General features: G+C 43.7%; 1 protein-coding gene and 1 pseudogene across 1 annotated transcript in view; one reads left to right on the forward strand and one right to left on the reverse strand.

Moving 5' to 3' along the window:
* The window catches only part of LOC122940391, a 1778572-nt gene that overhangs the window by 469326 nt on the left and 1296788 nt on the right, over window positions 1-12458 (forward strand). The gene's annotated exons all lie outside the window — the stretch shown is intronic.
* The window catches only part of LOC122942596, a 192532-nt pseudogene that overhangs the window by 104140 nt on the left and 75934 nt on the right, over window positions 1-12458 (reverse strand).

Raw genomic sequence — 12458 nt, forward strand, 5'->3', positions numbered from 1 at the left:
TGATGAGAACATAGTCCTGCCACTTTACAAGCCACTAGTCAGACCACACATGGAGTACTGTATACAGTTCTGGGCTCCTGTGAACAAAACAGACATAGCAGAGCTTAAGAGGGTTTAGAGGAGGGCACCTAAAGTAAGAACTGGAATGGGTGGATTACGGTACCCTAAAAGAATATCAAAATTAGGGTTATTAACTTTAGAAAAAAAAAAAGACTACTCAGGGGAGATCGAATAACTATGTATAAATATATCAGGGGTCAGTACAGAGCTCTCTCCCATCATCTATATATCCCCAGGACTATGGAACTCTCTGCCGGAGGAGGTGGTGATGGTGATTTCACTAAAAAGAGTTCAAAAGGGGCCTGAATGTATTTCTGGAGTGTAATAATATTACAGGCTATAGCTAATAGAGGGGTCGTTGACCCAGGGAGTTATTCTGATTGGAGTCGGAAACACATTTCTTCCTCGTAAAGTGGGGAAAATTGGCTTCTACCTCATTTTTTTTTTTTTTTGCCTTGCTCTGGATCAACTTGCAGAATAACAGGCTGAATTGGATGGACAGATGTCTTTTTTCAGCCTTATAAACTATGTTACTAGGTTATCGGTCATTCCACTTAACTGCAAATAACTGGCCATTTACACGTGTGAATGATGCCCCTTTTTCCACATATCTGGACACCAGCTCTTGGGGGAATCCAGCTCTATTTTTGGGACTTTCACATATAGGCCGCTGTATTTGCAGTATTACAGGAATGGAGGGTCCCCATACCGATCACAGGCAGGGTGGAATACTGTTTTTTTTTTTTTTTTTTCCCCTCCCCAAACATTTGTGTTTAGAGTAGATTATATATATATATATATATATATATATATATATATATATATATATATATATATATATAAACACATTAGTTTGAATTTTAACTGGATCTGTCCTCTGATTACCAATATTTATTCAATACAGGAGACTAGGTTTGTTTGGGGAGATCTCATAGCGGTCACAATCATCACTCCAAGCCCTCAGCTACATCTGGTAACTGAAAGCAAGGCGCTTCTTTATCTCCCTATAAAACGGAGTATCTGAAGGAATAAAGCCAGTTAGTGACCACCATAAAAACACACAAGGGAGGTCACTAACGGGCTTAGCATGAAGATGGCTTCTCTTATATGTCAGTTATTTGATGATTAACAAGAGATTATTTATGGGTGAAACATATATCACATTCTGAACATGAAAATGGCCCCTTTGTGAATTCTCTGATGTACAACAGGATCTGATTCACGGTTAAAACATTTCTTACATTCTTAACATGAAAATGTCTTCTCTCCTGTGTGAATTCTCTGATGTACAACAAGATTTGATTTACGGTTAAAACATTTGCCACATTCTGAACATGAAAATGGCTTTTCCCCTGTGTGAATTCTCTTATGTACAACAAGATCTGATTTACGGTTAAAACATTTCCCACATTCTGAACATGAAAATGGCTTCTCCCCTGTGTGACTTCTCTGATGTATAACAAGATCTGATTTATGGTTAAAACATTTTCCACATTCTGAACATGAAAATGGCTTTTTCCCTGTGTGAATTCTCTGATGTATAACAAGAGCCGATTTATGGTTAAAACATCTTCCACATTCTGAACATGAAAATGGCTTCTCTCCTGTGTGAGTTCTCTGATGTATAAAAAGATGTGTTTTACGGTTAAAACATTTCCAACATTCTGAACATGAAAATGGCTTTTCTCCTGTGTGAATTTTCTGATGTATAACAAGATGTGATTTATGGTTAAAACATTTCCCACATTCTGAACATAAAAATGGCTTGTCCCCTGTGTGATTTCTCTGATGTATAACAAGCTCTGATTTGCGGTTAAAACATTGCCCACATTCTGAACATGAAAATGGCTTCTCCCCTGTGTGATTTCTCTGATGTATAACAAGATTTGATTTTTGGTGAAAACATTTACCACATTCTGAACATGAAAATGGCTTCTCCTCTGTGTGCTTTCTCTGATGTACAACAAGACCTGATTTATCCTTAAAACATTTCCCACATTCTGAACATGAAAATGGTTTCTCCCCTGTGTGAATTCTCTGATGTATTACAAGATGTGATTTACTCTTAAAACATTTCCCACATTCTGAACATGAAAATGGCTTCTCCCCTGTGTGATTTCTCTGATGTATAACAAGATATGATTTTTGGTTAAAACATTTCCCACATTCGGAACATGAAAATGGCTTCTCTCTTACGTGAGCTGTTTGATGTTTAACACCTTTTTTGTGACTTTTATTCTGTGTTACAGTCTGTGATGAATTAGAAGATCGGACCTGTTTAAAAAGATCAAATGATGCATTGTTGCTGGGATTGGATGAAGGTATATCTTGGATATTGGCATGCTCTTCAAATGTATCTCGTGTGATACCACAATTATCTACTTCAAAATCTAAAGATATCAGATGTTTCTCTAAGTTCCTGGTATAGTCATCTGCCAAGAATAAAACACATTTTATTATTGATGAATAATATACATTTAATTGCATTGAAATTGTATAACTTTTCCATATAAAAAAACCCACACAAAGAACATAGAAAGAAGACATGGCGTAAAATTTATATACGAATAGACTAAAACTGTGGTGGCCAAACAGACCACAACTAATAGTAGACCGAGGAGCATAACTAGGCCAGGTTGGGCTACACTTTGATCAACTTCCATGCAACCCCCACCCAGTCATTTATAAATAAAACATTTCCTAGTGCTGAATGCCCCCTTAGTGCCCCACACAATAGTTATCTCCCCTTAGTGTCCCCTTTACAGTGGAATTCCACCTTAGTGCCCTCTTCACATAACTGATGCCCCCTAAGGGCCCTTGCAGACGAGCGTTGGTCACGCTGCGAGTCTGCAGCTCAGCTCCCGGCACTGACGGGGTTGCATAGCATTATATTGATTTATGATGCTATGTAACCCTTACAGTTCTGGAATGTATCGGATAACCTGGCAGCATTATGACAGTGTTATCCAATATATTCCAGAACTGTAAGGGTTACATAGCATCATAAATCAATATAATGCTATGTGACCCCCAACAGCGCTGGGAGTTCAGGGCAGGTGCTGCGCTGTGGGCTCACAGAGTGACCGACGCTGGTCTGCAAGGGCCCCAAGTGCCCCTAATCAGTAGAATGTCCCCATGATGTGTCCACACAGTAGTTATGCCCCCTTTGTGCGCCCCTGCAGTAGTGCTGTCCCTTAGTGTCCCCTTTACATCAGTGAAGCTCCTGTACTGTGAATAAAGTTAAAAAAGTACTACTGAGCACATCATGTTCTTCCCAGCAGCAGACGTGATGGCGTCATCTCTCCTGCTGAGCTGAGGAGAGCGCACAGGCCGGGGCATTATCTCAGGTCTGTGCGCTCTCCTGCTCAGCCCAGCAGGTACAATGACATCACTGTATCACACCTGCTGCTGGGGAGAATGCAGGCCGGGGAATGAGACCTGGGCAATAATGGATGACAGATACAGCAGCTGGACTCGGAGGGAGGAGAGTAGAATGGACAGTAGGAAGCACAGTCCTGTCACTGACCATTGGGTAGCTCCTCAACATGTTTTTTTTTCCTGTAGATATTATTACTATTGATAATATGCAGCGTTAGTCACCTGGGTCAGGATATCTTGGGGTCTTTATTCACAGAGAGGTAGGAAATATCTGGTGTTCAGTGGTGAGACTTTTTTGTATGACCTCTTAAGGCTACATTCACACGTGAAAAAAAAGCTATAAAAAGTGGACACGCTCAGTTTTTCATGGCCATTCAACCATTTTTTGCATCCCTTTCCTAGTTGTCTGGACGTTTTGCATTCATTTTTAATGGCCATTATTTGAGGATGATTTTGATGATTTTTATTAGCTTTTTGTTTTTTTAAATTCAATTACCAATCCCTGCAGTATACATAATGTCCCTCATAGTGGCCCCAGTTAGTAATAATGTTCCCCAGGGTGGCCCCCATCAGTAATAATTAGTAATGTTAATAATGTGCAGGGTTTTGTTTTTATGGAAAAAATAAAAAAAATTACTCCTCTCATCCACTTGCACGCGTAGAGAAAAGTCGCTCTTCATTTGGTGCTAAAGGACCTACACTCTCAGTGGGATGATGTCACCATGCGCTCCTAAGCAATAATACTGGGAGAGCATTGTGATGTCATCACGTTGGTAGCACAGGTCCTTCAGCACCAAGAAAGACTGCCTTGTATGTGCAAGTGGATAAGGCAATTTATTTTTATTTTAACCCCTAAATTGCCATTTTCCAGTAGTGTACCCATTTTAAATGGCCATTACATGGATGCACTCCTGTCTAAATGGCCATTAAAAATAGTCCCATTGATTTACATGGGGTCCATCTGGCAGTGAAAACGGCCACAAATAGAACATGTCCTATTTTTCACAACCACTATTCACTCGCCTTAAAAAAAATGGCCATGTGAATAGCGCCATTGACTTCAATTCATTCTAAAAACTGCTATGTGCAATTTTTCACTGCTGTGTGAATGCAGCCTTTCCAGATTACACAAACTACATATAGCGCCAAAGAATAATCCCGTGACCCGAACATCCTCACTGCAGCTAGGACAATGTGCACACCGAGGTCTCTCCAAATCTCAGTCCTGTCACTGTCGCGTAAACAAACTGCATGGCGCACACCATAACATCTTCCTTTTTTCACGCATTTATCTTAAAGGGGTTGTCTCATCTGAGACAATGGGGGTATTTCGCTAAGATATACTACTGTCTGGTAGGTGCGGTCCTACCACTTGGACCTGCACCTATCGCCTAAACTGAACCTCGAAAGTGGTGGAGGGTGCACTGTGCATGCGCAGCACTGGCTTGGCTATTTCCATCAGGTCCTGGAAACAGTGGCCGGTCATGCACAGTGCGCTCCCATTCACTTCTATGGGGAGAGCGCTTGGTGGTGGCCGGATCAGAGTCCTCCAGCCACCACTTTGGCCAGCTCTGTTCTCGATATAGGTGGGGGTCCCAGCAGTTAGACCCGCACCTATTAGACAATGGGGGCATATCCTAGTGATATGTCCCCATTGTATCAGATGAGACAACTCCTTTAAGTGCTTGCGCCTCATATATACACTGTACACACCATCCAAAGATTATGAAAAGTATATTACTAGAGAGGAACCAATTTGTTGAAATACATTTCAGAAAAAGGAACAATTTTTTTTTTTTAATCTAATTATTTTTTATTGATTAGAAAAGAGAGTACAACAGAAATGTACAGAATACATTATACAATAAAATTGATCTGCAACAATGGTTAAGATTCAACATGAGTCTTATTGTATCTTAGTTGTTAACTGTTATGTATACTTATTACTTAAACTCTTAACTACCCCCTTTTCCAACCCCCGCACCGCCCAACCCTCCATTCCGGCATCAGCTTCTTCTTCTACTTGAGTTAGCACCCATGCACATTTGTGCTTGCCAAGGTTCCCATAATTTCTCAAATTTGCTGGGACAGCCTCTTTTCTGGAAAACGGCCTTTTCATATACAATCATAGTGTTGACTTTGCACCTAAACTCCCCGATTGTGGGAGGCTCAGCCTGTATCCAGTGCTGAGCTATCAGCTTCCTAGCCACATACAGTACTCTGCCTATAGCCAGTGTGAACACATGTTCAGTACCCAATTCCGATACATAGTCTAAGATACACACTTTCGGGTCTTGCGGAATATTTACGGAGTAGGCTTTTTGTATGATAGCAGTCACCTCTCTCCAGTATAGTCAGGACCGCGCATTTCCATAGCATGTGTATCAAGTCTGCAGGTTCCATATCACACCGAGGACACTTGGCATCTAATCTGTGACCAATTTGGTGTAAAAACACTGGCGTCTTGTACACTCTATGGATAATAAATAATTGCGAAAGCTTTCCACTTTCACTCAAAGATGACACAGGCGCCGCCTCTAATATATCAGCCCATTGCTCTTTCGTGAGTTCAACCACATCTGTCTCCCATTTATGCATTCTAGTCAGTCAGTGAAATTCTAGGTACTTATCTAGTATCAATCGATATGTTAGAGATATCATTCCCCTTCTTTCCCCTCCCGAAACAATCAGATGCAATGCTGCGTCTCTGTGCCATTACGCTACCATTCTTATACCTCGTATTATATGCATGACCCAATTGCAGATATTGATAAAAGCGCCTGTGAGGGATGCCATATATTTCTTGAATACTGGTGAAGTATCTGAACACTCCACCCTCCAGGAGGTGACCCATTCTTATCACCCATCTGTCCTTCCACTCATAAAATCCTGACAATGATTTGAATTTAGATAATACTGGGTTTTGCCATATTGGGGTATATTCCGCGATTCCGGTGATTCCTCTCAACTGTAATCTTTTGCCACACTGAATACATTATGTGTCTTATAGGAATTTCTGATCGCACTGTTTTCGCTTCCAGTCCCTCCAGTAGCATCATTAGGTCTCTACCTTTCAGGTGGTTTCTATATATCTCACCAGTCATGGCTGAGGTTTCTAATTCTAGCCATCCTTTGAAGTGCTGGCCTTAAGCTGCAAGGTAGTACACCCAGGGATTAGGAACTGCTAGGCCTTCCTCCATTTTATAGTATTGTAGTGTCTCGAGCTTTATTCTAGCCTGTCCACTACACCATATTATGTCTCTAAATATCGAGTCAATCCTGTCCATTGGCAGCCAGACCGGGGTATTGTGTAGAATGTACAAAAGCTGCGGCATCAAAACCATCTTGAGTAGGTTCGTTCTACCCAGTACTGATAATTTGCACCGAGCCTTGCCTTTTTATTACGAAAGTTCGTTAACAGTGGGGTAAGATTTAATTCCTCAAAATCTTTAATTCTGGGGAATATTTTAATACCCAGATATTTGAACTCTTCTACACATGGGATATTTTATCTAGTATCACCTGTGATCTTGGCTGACCATCTATAAGCATTAGTGCAGACTTATGCCAATTAATTGTTAAGCCTGATAGTTGGGCAAATCTGTCAATGAGAGACATTACAGCCAGCAAAGACGTGGATGTATCTTCTAAGAACAGCAGTGTGTCATCTGCATACATCACCACTCTATTTTGCACTGCTCCATAGCACAATCCCCGTATCGCAGGAGACTTGCGCACTGCAGCAGCCAATGGTTCTATCACCAGTCCAAACAGCAGCGGCGATAAAGGGCATCCCTGTCTTGTACCACGCTGCCATTGAAATCCCATAGACATAACCCTGTTTGGCCTAATTCTTGCTTTGGGACTAGAATAGAGTACTTTGACCCAAGATATGAATCTTTGCCCAAACCCCATATATTGAAGCGTATACCACAGATACTGCCATTCCACGCTGTCAAAGGCCTTGGCTGCGTCTAAAGAGATTCAGATTGAATCAGATGGAATCTATAGACTCGTGAATACTCAGCAAATATTGATGGAGGTGGACTTTTGAGGCATAAAGCCCATCTGGTCTGAATATTACTTTATATAGTCTTGCAGCCAAGGCCTTTGCCAGGATCTTGACATCCGTGGATAATAGTGAAATTGGTCTATACGAGTCTGGTGATTTGGGGTCTTTCCCAGGATTGGGTAGGACTACTATCACTGCTTCTTGCGTGGAGGCAGGCAAATATCCCACTTCCAGAGAATGATTAAATACCTTCAACAGTTCCGGGAGTAGTATATCCAAATTTATATTGTCATCAGTGTTCTGATTAAATAATCAGACCTATTTCACTAATGGGTACATGTGCATGTTTGCCAACCCCATATCAATCCTAGAAAGAGATATATATCGTACGTGGAAGAGCAGCAAGAGTATTAATTTTCCTCTGGGTGCATTTCCCCCCATATATCTGTTAGGGCCATCTCCCTCAGTAATCTACCAAAGGGAGTTTCCATTCCAGACGCCATTCCAGTTGACACTCTGCACTTGTCTAGTTCTTCCTTTATTACATTATTAAAATCCCCAACTATCAAGCCTGGAATGTCAGGATATTCCACCATAAACTCCAGAGCCATTTTCAGCGGCACTGAGGTGTATGGCAGGGGAATATAGATTGTTACCAGCACCATCTTCATTCCATTAATCTCACTCCCCTCTACATCCACATATTCCTGTATACATTTGAAGCGTATATTCTTATTAACAAGTATACTCACTCCCCTGGAATATGCGGAGAAGACCGAGTGCACAGAATAGCCAACCCAATATTTTTGGAGCAATTGCACTTTTGATTTGGTCATATGCGTTTCCTGTAGGCAGCAGATGGCTGGCTGGTATCTCAATAAATATCTAAATATGCCATGTCTTCTGTTAGCCTCCGCCATTCCCAGCACATTCCAACTAATCACTTTAGTCATAGACGCCATTACCCATTTTCCCATTCCAAAACTGCCATTTCTTACATATAAGCATGCTTATAAGCATGCCACCCCCCCCCACCCCCCCCCCCCAATCCCTCTCAGTGACTACAAAATGTATTCAGATTTTCCAATATTACTTTCATAACATAGGGCTAACCATAAAAATCTAGCCCAACAATCTCTACTGCAAACTTCAGAACAGTACGTAAGTGCGATAAAAACTCTCATTGGTACGTATATAACGCTACTACTCAACATGACTGGGAATTCCCTTTTAAGTCCACAGTAGGAACATTAATCTCAACAATGGAATTATACTGAGTTTACTCCCTGAGTGAATATTTCAGGTGCCCAAGGTCTGATTTCTGAGCTGCCATTCATTCTTGTCTAGCCACGGTAGTGCAGCATCCGGGTCTTCGAAAAACAGCGCAGATCCTATGGCGACTACCCTCAGCTTGGCTGGAAACATCATGGAGTATTGTATTTGTAATCCACAGAGTCGTCTTTTTATTTCCACGAAGCGGGCTCTTTTCTTCTGTACTTCAGATGAATAATCCGGAAATATGGAGACCTGTACACAGTTTATCGTGATCTCCGAGTGGTCCCTGGATGGCTGTAGTATAGTGTCTATCTTTATAGTGCAATATCTTTGCTAGGATTGGGTGAGGTGGGCGTCCAGAAGGCAACAGTCTTGTAGGGATGCGGGGTGCTCTCTCCACCACATATAAGGACGATAGGCCTTTGTCTGAACTTTTCAGCTATCCACTTTTCAATAAATTCGGTAGCATTCACGCCCTCCGCTGTTTCTGGCACCCCAACAAGCCTGATATTATTCCAGCGTGACCGGTTTTTAAGGTCATCTGTTTTAGCATATAATGCAGCGATATCTTTGGCGGTTACTTTGGCTGCTTTTTGGAGCAGTTTGACCCCATCTTCCATTCCTGACACCCTTTGCTCTACCTCAGTAGTGCGTTCTGCCACTTTGTGCAGATCATGACGTATGATAGAAGGGTTACCAAATTGTATATTCAAACTTTTAAGGGTGTTACTGCAGCTTGCTATGGCAGCCATTACATCCTTCAAAGTGGGTTCTGCTGTCTCCTCCTCCTGACCTTGTGCTTTTGACTCTACACTATATTGCTGCTTATGGGATAGCTGGGACCCCTGCACTATCTGCTCATCTTCTGATGAACTCTCCTTCCCTTCTGACACAGATTGAGCCTTCTCTCCGAATCTCCCCACCTCTTCTTCAAGCTCTTTTGAGGCTTATGTGCGTACTTCTCCAGACACGCTGCTATCTCCTGGCACGCTGTAACAGGCACACTCTCCTCCTCGTTGGCACCATATTGGATCAGTGCCTCCTGCTCCGTTTTCATCTGAGTTTTGCCCTTTCTCAGCATTCTGCTGGCGTCTGGTTAAGGAGTGTACCTCTGTGGAGCTAGATGTCCCCTTGGGGGTAAGTTGGACAGCGGTGGTTTGCTGTGAACAGGCTGGAAGTCAGGATCCTAGCAGGAGCTCCGGGACGCACATCTTTCATCATGCTCCGTCAGGCCCCGCCTGATAATCTGTGTATGACTCTCTGGCAGATCTACTCATTGGCATCAGCTGGAGGTGTGTGACGATGCCATCTGCCACACTGAATACCCGACACTGGAGGCTGGACAAGACAGTACACATATCAAACTGGGCCAGTTCCAGCCACTGTTCCAATCTCCTTCCCAGAAGTCTATTGAGTCAGGAGACAGGCTATGTGCAGAAGAAAGGGCACAGTCCAGGTACGACTGAACCCATTTGCTCAGGCAATGCTTATCCTTTTGCTGATATGCGTCAGGTTGGCAAAGCACTTAAAAAAACTTCATCACATTAAGAAAACTAAATTGGCTGCTGCTGCTGCTGTGCCTTCTGAGACTTACTGTAGGGGTAGCACCAGAGAGGGCGGGAGGTCTCTGACTCAGCCAGGTTGGAGATGGGACTCCTGGACATAATTACAGGTGACAGGTATCCGTAAAACATTCTCCCCTTTTTGCTTTGATTGCAATAATCTAAAAGTATGGTTATCTAGTAGTCATCACTTTGCTTGATGCTAACCACATGCTTGCCAGCATGAAGGCAACCAAGCACGCAGTTTGGCATGCCTGTGGACCCAGTTTTTTAAAGACCCCACTGCAATGGTTGCTCATGGCCAATGTCATCCTCATCATCATCAGCATATATATCATAACGAGTTCCAACCTCCTTGCCTAGCTGTGCCTGGGAAAACTCCATGTCCCCCTGCACCACAAACTTCTCCTTCTCCACTTTTTTTATGCGACTTCCTCTTTTATGCGACTTAGTCTGTCCAGGTTCCTATCAGCTACAGGATCCCCAGAAAGCTGTGGAGGTTGTTGTTCTTCCTCTAGTCCTTGTTGCATCACTGGGAGCATTTGTTCATATATAAATATCAGGGTGATGCCATGTTAATGCTGGTCCCTCTTCTGGTGGCCTCTTCGAAGGGGTTGAGTATGCTACACATGGCCCTGATGAGCTGCCACTGCCTGCACTCAAAATAACATATGCTCTGCTGTAGTGGTCTCATGCATCGTGTAAATCATTAATCTCTTTACGCTGCTCATAGCAACGCTTCAGCATATGTAAGGTGGAATTCAAATGGTACAAAGCCAGACCATTTTGTCACTTCAGAAGGGCCTTTTTAGCCACAAACATGTCTGTACAGTCCCCTGGACATGACCAACACCATCTACAAGCCACGTTACTTTTCCAAAAATTGATGCACCACTAAATTTATGATGTGGGGGGTGGGGGTAGGGGGGGGGGGCAAAGCAGCCGAGAGAGATGGCAGCCTGATTCAGAGCTCCTGCACAGCATCCTAGACCTGCAAAACCCCTTCAAACCCAGCGCACCTAGGCCCTGAAGGCCCATAGGGTGCCATCATCATCCCCCCCATTAGGACCAGAGGCAAGAGAAGCCTGAAGCCGCAGGGGAAGCTGGATTTCTTTTTCAACCATGAGCGGGGCAAAGATGGTGTCGGTGGCGACTCCATGCGGACCGCGTCAGGATCCAGCCCAAACTCCTCCTCGGGCTCGCGCTCTCCGGGCAGTGTGGACAGCAGCAGATGGCTACAGCAAAGCCCAGCATCTCCAAGAGGTGAGCCGCCAAATCAGATCCGGGAGGGCACAGAGGACTCACACTCACTGCAGAGGAGATGTAATGTACAGGCCTCGCCTACAACCAGCCCGGAGAGACAGAGTCCTAGGAAGCAGGACCCCTCCACAGCGGGTGAGTGCTGGGACTCCTATGGTACACAGAACTCACACCCCGCAAAACCCCCCTCCCCCCCCCCCCCCCCCCCCGCTCATTGACGCGCTGCTTCATTTCCCCACAAATGATAAACCCGCATCGGGTACTTTATTGAAATAAATGCTACTGTCATTTAACCAGTCGATGATGGTGCAGATATCTCAAATGATACTACAATACTCAGTAACAGAGCTGGGGAATAGAGTGCAACATGTAGAAATCAAGACAAGATGGGGGAATTTGCAGCCTCTCAACAACCTCATAGACTCTCATAATCTCCCATCTGACGAGGTGACGCAGCTCAAGGCAAAAGTGGCGGATTTAGTGGCCCGTTCCCGCCGAATCAACTTGAAACTGCGAGGGGTCCCAGAAGCCGTAACGCAAGCAGAACTCCGGGATTACATTCAGGGGTTAATTAAGACGCTCCTACTCTCCAGCACTGAGCAAGATGTTATTATAGATAGGTGTTTTGGTCTGGCAACCCTGTGTGCCCTATCTGAAGGGACGTGCTGGCAAGGATCCACTTTCACATAAAAGAAGGAATCCTAGCGTCCGCAAGGAAATTGGAAGCTCTTCCAGCCCCATACCATGAAGTCAAGTTATTTGCTCCCATTACATCAGGTCTGAGAGCAAATTCCATCGCTTACCGCTGGGGTTCCTGGTCAAGATTCTTGTGCATAGAAATGGTTCCTTTGTTGTGATCAGATCAGTGGAGGAGGGGAAAGCAGCACTGGCTTCCAGGAACATCGCTGTTG

The sequence above is a fragment of the Bufo gargarizans genome, chromosome 6 (assembly GCF_014858855.1).
Source record: "Bufo gargarizans isolate SCDJY-AF-19 chromosome 6, ASM1485885v1, whole genome shotgun sequence".
Classification (NCBI taxonomy): domain Eukaryota; kingdom Metazoa; phylum Chordata; class Amphibia; order Anura; family Bufonidae; genus Bufo; species Bufo gargarizans.